At 45.3% G+C, this 10,902-nt stretch overlaps 1 long non-coding RNA gene across 1 annotated transcript; it reads right to left on the reverse strand.

Moving 5' to 3' along the window:
• Positions 1-5,180: 5,180 nt before the first annotated feature.
• Positions 5,181-10,498, reverse strand: LOC114110998 (uncharacterized). The gene is made up of 2 exons (XR_009598656.1): positions 9,295-10,498; positions 5,181-8,932 (listed from the first exon to the last, which is right to left on the reverse strand). It is a non-coding gene; the product is annotated as an uncharacterized LOC114110998 (long non-coding RNA).
• Positions 10,499-10,902: the final 404 nt, after the last annotated feature.

Below are 10,902 nucleotides of genomic sequence, written 5' to 3' on the forward strand. Positions count from 1 at the left end.
TGGAAGGGCTGAGTCTTAACCACGGGACCACCAGGGAAGCCTCGAGGCAGCAGGTTTAGAAAGCCAACTACTGCTCTGTTTCCCCCTGAAGTCACTGGCCCATTATTGTTTGAGTGAGGTGGGGAGACCAACCCTTCCTTGCAACTGCTGGCTGCACCCCAAGTAAAGATGCTGAGCTCACCCTGGGGTCCCCTGCCTTAGAAAGAGAGGCTCAGCGTGTAACTTGCTCCTCTTCTTGATACATCCTCGGACTGCACAGCCCATGGAAATGCTTTTGACCACCCTTTTATTTCTAACCATGAATTCTTTTTTTTTTAATTTAATTTATATTTGCTTATTTGGCTGTGCCAGGTCTTAGTTGTAGCATGCGGGATCTAGTTCTCTGACCAGGGATCGAACCCCGGTTCCCTGCATTGGGAGCTTGGAGTCTTACCCACTGGACCACCAGGGACGACCCCTGACCCTGGTTTTGACTTAAATGTCTGGCAGCGCTGTTTCTCACTGGATCCTGTCACTGCGATCATAACAGATAACTGTGATCACAAAGATGGCTCCATCTTAAAGGCAGTGATGATTAAAGCATGGATCCAGATCTGAGAGGGTGTGAGGCTGTCTCAGGCAGCCCTGCATGGCTAGGCAGGGGAAGCTGGACTGCTGGGACAGCCCCTCACTGAGAGGCGCTCCTTCCCCTCGCCCTTCTAGTCTATTTGCCAAATATGCCGTTTCCCACTTAAGCCCCTTGGCATGTGGAGACCTGAGTCTCACAAGCCTCCAGCAGCCTCCCTGAGGACACACTCTGACCCTTTAATCCGGCTACATGGAGTAACCTGCCCACCAGGTGTCATGCTCTCTGGAGAGTGCTGATCTTTTTTTTTTTTTTCCTCACCATTCTTTGGTCAACTTCTACTCAACCTTTTAGCTAAATGCAAGCATCACCTCCCTGAGTACCCACCACTCATTGCCCCTCATGATGGACGTTCTGCAGATGGTGATATTAATACTGGCAATTTACCTTGCAGGTCAGCTACTGAGACGGGGCCCGGTGAAACTGTATGCCTCACCAACCACTCAGGAAACACCTACCAAATAAAACACATCACTTGAGGACTCATTAAAATATAGATTCCTGGATCCCACACACATCTAGGAATTCACTGACAAATTTGAGCATCGGTTTGCTATTGCCTGTCAGTGCAGGAAGTTAGGAAATTTAACTCAGGCCCAGGAGGGAAGTGAGGCATCTCTGCATGATAAAGCCAGCAATACTCACTCAGAAGAAACAAAATCAGAGCTATGATTTTAGCGATCATAAATATCAGTCCCTTAAATTGTGTGTAAGAAATACCCACTTCTTTATTCTTTTAAATCTGATTTTAAGTTCTCATCCTTCTAGGATGGCAAGAAAGATCCCTCTTTCATGCCTGACCCCATCCCCAGCTCACTTCCGGGAACTCAGCTTCCTGGGATGTCCAGAAACAGTGCAAGACCACCAGTTCTGACTTAGCCACGGTAAGCACTGGCATTCACAGCATCCACAGCTGCAGTGGACTCTCGGAGATCAAAGATTTGCCTCTTGCATGCTCTCACTGGGGCATGGGAATCTTTGCTGAGGCTGTGAAGTCACCCAGTCATCTGAGATGACATCCCCTCTCCAGGGAGCTGCCGCAGTTGGGGATGGTGGCTTCCCACTGCTTGCCAGGTCCGGGGACCATCTGCCCATCCCCAGCCCCTGGAAATCTCTTCCTCCTGTCTCCCTCCATCAAAAACTCTCCTTTCTCTCTCCATGTCTCCCATCCATGACAACTAATAAACTCTCTGCAGTGATCTCAAGCCTTGGAGAAAACAAAAGCCTGAAACAAAAGCCATGTGGGTAGGGTGCTGGATGTGTTAGCAGAAGAAGAGTCTGGAGACCCTTCCTCCTGTGGGCCTCAGTTCTTGGTAAGGATGCTAAGAAGAATCTAAGATCTTGCCTGTTGCAAGAAAGTTTATTAACAATAAGGGAAGAAAGAACAGGCTGCAAAGAGTTGATCACAACTGAGCAACTGAACACACACAAAGAAAGAACAGAGAGAACACCATAAGAGAGAGGTGGCCCACCCGAAGGGAGGCAGAGGCCCTGGAGGGCTGGGATCCAGAGCTTTCAAGGCAGGATCATTTACATAATCCAGGGGGGGTCATTGACTGACAGCCTTGATCGACAGCTGCACGCTATATAATAAGATGCTCTGCTGCACATGTCCTTCCCATAATTCAATCTGTTATAATTAGATGTATGTGTTCATGGAATATTTATGAGCAGTTAATGAGTCTAATGGCCACCAAAGGTTAGTACAGGATAGTGTGAGGTGTACGCGTGTAAACTGCTCGGTGGGATTAGGCAGCTATTGTATGGTTAGCTAAAGGTGTCGCGTCTCCTTATTCTTAGCTAACTTCCTGCCTATCAAATGCAGCGCTCACCCTGCCCTCCTCCTCTGGGGACGTGTCAGTCCCTGGAAGCAGAGACCGTTTGTGATGGGTAGCAGCTCACAGGTAGCGAGGGACAATGCGGAATGCCTACTATACCAGCAGACCTAAGAAGGGACTGAAAAAAACAACCTCCTAAAAATGTAGAGTTTCTATTGAGAAGTGGGACAGATCCCAGGATAAAAGAAGAGGGGAGGAAAATGGAAGAAAAATGTTTCTGAAACGAGAGAAAGATGGAGGAACACATGTTATCCAACGAGTGCCTACAGAGCAAAGTAAGAGGGGGAGCAGGAACAATCGGGAAAGAAAAAGCTGGACCGGACACAGACGCTTGATGGAAGAAGAAACACAAATAGCTGATGAAGATAAGCAAAGGTGCTGGACAGGCCACCTCAAATTAAAACCACGGTGAGGTCCGCCGCATGTCCTCCATATCGGCCAAAATCTTAAAATGTGATCATAACAAATGGTGAGAACATGAAAAAATGAGAATCCTTGGTAGGAGTGGAATCTGCTACAATCACTTTGGAAAACAAATTGACATTGTCTAGGAAATATGAAGCTGGGAGCACCCGTTTAACCCAGAAATTTCACTACTAAGTACTCGACATATAGTCCCCAAACTCCTGAGGGCCTGCAAGACTCTTACAGGGATCCTGCAAGGTCAAAGCAAAAAAATATCACTCTAATACTTAGAGGTGATTGGATTTTTTCACTGTGTGTTTCACTTTCAGGTACTTATAAATTTAAAAAAGTTGCTGTTATTCCTTAAGCGTGTCCTTAAAGCAGAGAAAAGCATTAGCTTTATTAAATCTCAACTCCTGACAAACATCTTTTTAATATTTTATGTGATAAAATGAGAAATACACCTGAAACGTTTCAGCTGCATATTGAAATGTGAGGTTGATACTGAGGAAAGAGAGATCACTTGAATTGTGAGCTGAATTGACCATGTTTTCCGTGGAACACCATTTTTATTGGAAACAAATACTGACAGGCAGACCCAGTTGCTCAGTCTTGAGCATTTGAAAGATATTTTCACAAAAATGAATGAAGTGAATCTTTCACTCTTGGAGGAAATTAATATTCTTTGTTGCCAGTGGTAAGATTCCACCTTTCAGATTTCACATTGCAACTGACACTTAAGAAATTCCTGCTTGTCAAATTTTGGTGTAAAATTAGAGAATACCCACAATTACTTGAAAAGGCTATTAAAATATTACCATCATTTTCAACTCCGTACGTGAGCAAGGCCAGATTTTCTCCACATATTTCAACCAAAACAAGTAAAAATAGGTTGCAAGAACCCCCCTAGTGGTCCAGTGGTTGGGAATCTGACTGCCAATGCAGGAGACACGGGTTCCATCCCTGGTAAGGGAACTAAGATCCCACATGCTGCACAGCAACTGAGCTTTCAAGCCACAACTAGAGAGATCAGTGTTTGGTTACACCATCAGTGCAGCCATCAACATCCTTATATGTTTCTCCTCTGTTCACTAGTGAGTGCTTCTCTGCAACAGAACTGCTTGGAAAGATCCGCACCAAGGAAAGATCCCACATGCCACAACCAAGACCCAGTGCAGCCAAAAATAAGTAAACAAGTATTTTTTTTAATTCAAAAAAACACAATAGTTTGTAGGAACAGACATGAAGATCCAGCCACTAAAGAGGTTTCTCTTAATGTAGAACAATGCCTCTCTTCAATAATTTTTTTCAGAAACTAGAGTCATTTTTCATAAAGATAAGTTGCTTATATCAGTACCTAATGGAACAACAGACTGGTTCCAAATAGGAAAAGGAGTACATCAAGGCTGTATATTGTCACCCTGCTTATTTAACTTATATGCAGAGTACATCATGAGAAACACTGGGCTGGAAGAAGCACAAGCCGGAGTCAAGATTGCCAGGAGAAATATCAATAATCTCAGATACGCAGATGACACCACCCTTCTGGCAGAAAATGAAGAGGAACTAAAAAGCCTCTTGATGAAGGTGAAAGAGGAGAATGAAAAAGTTGGCTTAAAGCTCAACATTCAGGAAACTGAGATCATCACATCTGGTCCCATCACTGCATGGGAAATAGATGGGGAAACAGTGGAAACAGTGATAGACTCTATTTTTATTTTGGGGGGGCTCCAAAATCACTGCAGATGGTGATTGCAGCCATGAAATTAAAAGACGCTTACTCCTTGGAAGGAAAGTTATGACCAACCTAGATAGCATATTCAAAAGCAGAGGCGTTACTTTGCCAACAAAGGTCCGTCTAGTCAAGGTTATGGTTTTCCAGTGGTCATGTATGGATATGAGAGTTGGACTGTGAAGAAAGCTGAGCCCCAAAGAATTGATACTTTTGAACTGTGGTGTTGGAGAAGACTCTTGAGAGTCCCCTGGACTGTGAGGAGATCCAATCAGTCCATTCTAAAGGAGATCAGTCCTGGATGTTCATTAGAAGGACTGATGGTGAAGTTGAAACTCCAGTACTTTGGCCACCTCATGCAGAGTTGACTCATTGGAAAAGACCCTGACGCTGGGAGGGATTGGGGGCAGGAGGAGAAGGGGACAACAGAGGATGAGATGGCTGGATGGCATCTCCAACTCGATGGACAAGAGTTTGAGCAAACTCCGGGAGCTGATGATGACAGGGAGGCCTGCTGTGCTGATTCATGGGGTCACAAAGAGTCGGACACGACTGAGCGACTGTACTGAACTGAACTGAATATCTTTTAGAAAGACTTTATTTTTAGAAAAGTTTTTAGGTGACAGTAAAACTGAGAGAAAGGTACAGAGATCTTTCCCAAATGAGCCCTGCTCCCACAGATGCACAGCCTCCCCGTTATCAACATCCCCCACCAGATGGTACACTTCTTACATTTACTGAACCTACACTGATCCATCAAAAACACCCACAGCCCACAGTTTGCAGTGAGGTTCACTCTTGGCGTTGTTCACTCGGTGGGTTTGCACAAATATATAATGATATGCATCTACCGTTATGGTATCACACTGAGTATTTTCACCATCCTAAGATCACTGTTATTTTAAATGAATTCATAAATATCTTTAAGTTGTCTTGTTTTTAATTCCTGAAACATTAATAGCTCTTTAAGGCACTCAAAAAATGTTAGAAGTGAAAAAGCTCCTGAAGGCAAGCGGTTTAAAAAGTTCTATTGCAGAGAAATACTCACTCATGGGGAGAGGAGAAGCACAGAAGAATGTTTACGGCAGCCCTGCTGGTGTTACCCAGACACTGGATTCAACGCACTCAACGTGAGAATGAATGATAAATAAATAGAGTATGTTCATACCGTGCAACAGGAGTGGGTATTGCAGACATGTTCACGACCATTAATGGTCTACAACAGAGAGTAATCTCAGTAATGTAATGTTGAGGGCCGAAAGGAAGTGAATGGAGAATACGGCCGGTATCATTCCATTGACATATAAGCAAAGAAAATGGCAAGCTAAAAACACAGGATTAAACTGAAACTATCCCTATTTCCTTACACAAACTCCCAAGACAAGCAACAGAATGATACACACAGAATTCCAGAAAAAGCTTCTGCCAGAGAGCAGGGCTGCAGGGATGGACTGCAGAACAGTGCCCTGGAAGCTTCAAAGATAATGATTCATTTTATCAACGAGGAGTAAGTAGCTTGCTGCGTGTCCTATTTTTTTTATTCTTCATACTACACACACTTTATAAGATTCTGTATCTATCCAGTTTTTGTCAAAGCAATCTAGAAAAAAAAAAATGAAAATTAAGTCAACTTTGGAAATGAAGGATAAAGTGGAAAGACCCGCCCACTAAATACACTGCTAATCCACAGTAGCAGAATCAGGGCAGCACACGTGAGAACAAGCAGGCCACAGGAAGGGAAAAAGGGCTGAGAGAGAGTCCTGTGGATATTCAGGAAGTTTACAGCCCCACCAATTACACTGGAACAGGGGACTTCCCTGGTGGTACAGTGGATAGGAATCTGCCTACCAGCGCAGGGGACATGGGTCCGATCTCTGGTCTGGGAAGATGCCACATGCCAGGCAGCAGCTAACCCGTGCACCACGGCTACTGAGCCCCTGCTCTGCAACAAGAGAAGCCGCTGCTCCCTGCAACTAGAAAAAGCCCTCAAAAAGCAACAAAGACCTAGCACAGCCAAAAATAAATAAACAGAAATTTAAAAAAAAGAAAAACAGGAACACACTCTTAGTATATATAGTGTTGGGAAAGTTGGCTCAACGGATTAAGAACAGGACTGGATCTTTACCTAACCCAACATTTCAAGATAGACTCCAGATGAACTAAATACCATCTGGAGTCTGTGTGAAAGATACAATGATAATATAAACAGACAATAACAGAAGCCAATAGGTGTATGACCCAGGACTAGAAAGGGACTTCTTAAAATCTAAAAAGTATAAGGTAAAAAAACAAAAATTTAATGGATTTGAAAACCTCGAAATTAAGGATTTTTGTGCAATGTAAGTTAACCAAACAAGAAGAGGTATTTAAAACTAATGAGGGATTAACACTGAAAATCTTCAAAGAACTCCCACAAATTTAAAAAAAAATCTACAAGAAAAAGTCAGGAGCCCCCAAAGAAAGTGATCAGTAGCCACAGTCAGTTCACAAAAGGGAAATCCTGAAGGCACAGAAGAGACACTTACACCCAGAGAAATGCAAATTAAACCACAGGGCTCCATCACTTAACATCTACCAGCTTAGCAAAAATTAGAAAGCTGGATAAAGCCAGCGGGTTTTGAGGGTGTGGGGATGTGGAGGCCCTTGGCAGTGTTTGTGAGTGTGTAGAGGCTGCAGCTCTCCTGGGGACCATTCTCGGAGGGCTTAGACTAAACACTCAAATACTCCATGGCCCAGCAAGTCTGTTCCTGGGTATAGATCACAGAGAAGCTCTCAAAGTGCCTGCATGTGGCTGTCTTGAGTACTGGTTATGTCCATTTGGGAGGGGAAAGATGAAATAAATATGGCAGACCCCCACGATGGAACACTCCGTGGCAGTTTGAATCAACAGACCAGAAGCACACAGACAAACAGGAAGAGATGGTACAAACACAGCGCTGTGTTTGGGAAAAAAAGAAGGAAACAACTCCACTCTGTTATGTACATTGAAGTGCTGCATGCTATCTTCTATATAATCTACAACAGCAGAAACCAAAATGAAAGAATATTCAACAAGTACATCAGAAAGATGTCCTCAGAAAGAGAAGGAGAAGGGTAAAATACAAAGGAATAAATAATAGAAAGCAGCAGCAAGAGGAACCATGTGGGAATAAAAGATAATTTGCCCAGAAATGAGGAGAGTTTGGAAATCAACCTGTGACTGCCTGGCTGCCCGACCACCCATTGCTGGGTGTTGAGAAGCCAGAGGGCTCCTCCAGGGCCAACAGCTCAGTCCCACCTTCTGATGAAGAACTGCTTAAACTTTCACCGGCCACTGTGCATTTGAACAGACCAAGACACAATGATATGGGATATTAGTCAGTGTTTCCCAGAGAAGCAGAACCAGCAGGGTGTGTGTGTGTGTGTGTGTGTGTGTGTGTGTGTGTGTGCGCGCGCGCGCGCGCACGCGCCTTTCTCTAGTAGATGGATGGATAGATAGATACAGATATAGAGAGATGTATGGCTAGATAGATACAGACAAGGGGCAGTGTCAAGAGGTATTTCATCTCTACGTAGACAGAAAAAAAGATGCAGTCAAGGAACTGGCTCATACTGTTGGGGCTGGCTAGTTTGAAATCCGTATGGCTGGCCAGCAGGCTGCAAACTCTCAGGCAGGAGTCAAGGCTGCAGGCCAAGGGCAGAATTTCTTCTTTCTTTGGGAAACATTGGTTTTGCTTTTAAGACATGCCAACTGATTGCACTAGGCGCCCCTAGATTAACAAGAATAATCGCATGATCTCTTACTTAAAGTCAACCAACTGTAGATATGAACTACATCTACAAAATCCCTTTACGACAACACCTGGGCTACCGTGGGGTTGAATAACCAGGCACTGTAGACCAGCCAAACTGACAGATGAAGCTATCACAGATGGCGTCCAGATCACATAAGAATGGGCTTTGACAACAGATTCATTACAGACAATTGGGCATCCAGGGATATCAACTCACAAATTCCATCCTGTTGGGTTGAATAACCAGACGCTGCAGACCAATCAAATTGACACATGAAACTCAGGTTCAAAGCCAATAAGCAAGGATAAGTTTCAATAGAAAGGAAAGATGCTTCATTTAGAAAAGTTCATCTGGGGGGAAGGTGGACTCCTGTCCAGAGGCCAGCTCCAAAGATTCTGCTCAACCTTGACAATTTTTTAACGGAAAAGGAGAAAACAATTTCAGTTCATCATTAAGGCACGACGTCAGAGTCATCATTTTTCCATCCTGTGCAGACTGCCAGCTTCTCTTGTTTTCCTTTGGATTTTCTCTTGACCATGTGGTCCTCCTGCAGATTTGCTAAGGGGAAAGTGAGGATAGAAAGTCAGTCATTCTTGAACTTTAAAAAAAAATTTTAATGTGGACCATTTTTAAGCTGTTTATTGAATCCTTTACAATATGGTTCTGTTTTATGTTTTGGTTTTCTGAGTTTTTTTTTTTTCGGCCACGAGGCATGTGAGATGTTAGCTCCCCAATCAGAGATTGAACCTGTACCCCCTGCACTAGAAGACAGTTTTTAACCACTGGATCACCGGGGAAGTCCCTATTCTTTACTTTCTTAATTCTTCATTCTTACTCCTTTTAATCCAGGAAAGGAATCAACAGGTTAGCAGGGGCATAAATGCAGTAAAGCAAAAATCAGGAGTTCGGTTAAATATTACCTTAAAGAAAGTGAAAGCATCAGTCATTCAGTCGTGTCCGACTCTTTACGACCCCATGGACTGTAGTCCACCAGGCTCCTCTGTCCACGGAATTCTCCAAGCAAGGATGCTGGAGTGAGTTGCTTTTCCCTTCTCCAGGGCATCTTCCTGACCCAGGAATGGAACCCGGGTCTCCTAAAATGTTAACTAGTAATCTCATTTATATGGTTAAGGTTTAAGGGGAACAGAAATAGACAAGCAGGAAAGGGGCAAAGGAGCTGCTCACAATCGAGGCAGAACACGGATGGCACCTCCCCTCCGTTCCTTTCTGCCCTCTCCACTTCTCAGGCCAGTACAGCAGACCTCCGCCCCAGCAAGCAGGCTGTGTATCACCTTCATTTACAAATGAGGAAGCGTGCTCAGAGGGGTAATTGACCTGACTTGCTCTAGACCACCAGGTAGAGCTGCTGTATCATCCCAAGTCAGGCGGATGCCTTCCACAACAGAAACCCTGCCTTTGACACAGCACAGCTTCCTAAGCATCTTCCTCTGGTGCCATCAGCTCTCAGAATAGCCCACGAGAACCTCGGGTATAGCTCTCGCCTCTTCAAACTGGGTCTATTCAATCACTGGTCTTCTTCCCCAAAATCCAGATACCTGGCCCTCCCTGTGTTCCTGGCCTAGTCTGATTCGGGCACACGCTAGGTATAAGAAACAAGAGTGCCCAACGGTCCTCTTTTCAGAGAAAATGGACGTACAGAGATGTGGGGCACCTCAGTACTCACAGTTCTGTGATGACCCCGCCTCTCTGGCCAGGAAAGTTACATCATCTCATAGGAATCTGAAACTGGAACCAATAAAGGGCTCAGCAGCAATCAGGAAGGGACCTGAGCGGTGACAGACCCTACAGGTCCCACTGCTGGAGGCTTCCAAAGTTGTCTCTGCTTCCTCCAGTCTTCAGCTGTTAATGGCAACCCACTCCAGTACTCTTGCCTGGAAAATTCCATGGATGGAGGAACCTCGTAGGCTACAGTCCATGGGGTCGCAAAGAGTCGGACACGACTGAGCAGCTTTCACGTTCACTTTTCACTTTAGGTGAAAGTGCTAAAACACAGAACCAAGGGCTCAAGCCAAGCAGAAATCCATTCCTTGTAAAGGGACAGACCGGCTCGCTGCCGGCCGCCCCGCCACGCTCAGCTCCAGGCGTCCCAAAGCCACTGCAACAAACCGGCTCGAGCCTGGGGCGGAGGGAGCGACGGACGGATGAGCTGCGAGGTCCTGCAGCGCAGCCCAGCGGTGGAACGTGGAACTTCCACTCACACTCACGGGCCGCACCTGCAGGAGGCGTGGAGCCGGGGATGTTGGTCCCCCCTGGACGACCATCTCCTGCTTCGATGCCGCCAGCTACTTATGACGGAGGAGGAAAGAACAGCCTTGCTGGACACCAGCAATCCCCCGCTGCTAATCTCTGATGACTATGCCCTCCCACCCCTAGACGAGTCAGAGTCTCTTTCTGTTGCTCCCAATCACGGGAAACTTAGCGGACCTGGTGAGTGAAGAGTTCGTTGATGCGTCCTTCATAATGTCCCCCAGGGCTGGGGTCCTGGGATTGATGAGCAGAGACTACAC

The sequence above is a fragment of the Ovis aries genome, chromosome 26 (assembly GCF_016772045.2).
Source record: "Ovis aries strain OAR_USU_Benz2616 breed Rambouillet chromosome 26, ARS-UI_Ramb_v3.0, whole genome shotgun sequence".
NCBI classification, from domain to species: Eukaryota; Metazoa; Chordata; class Mammalia; order Artiodactyla; family Bovidae; genus Ovis; species Ovis aries.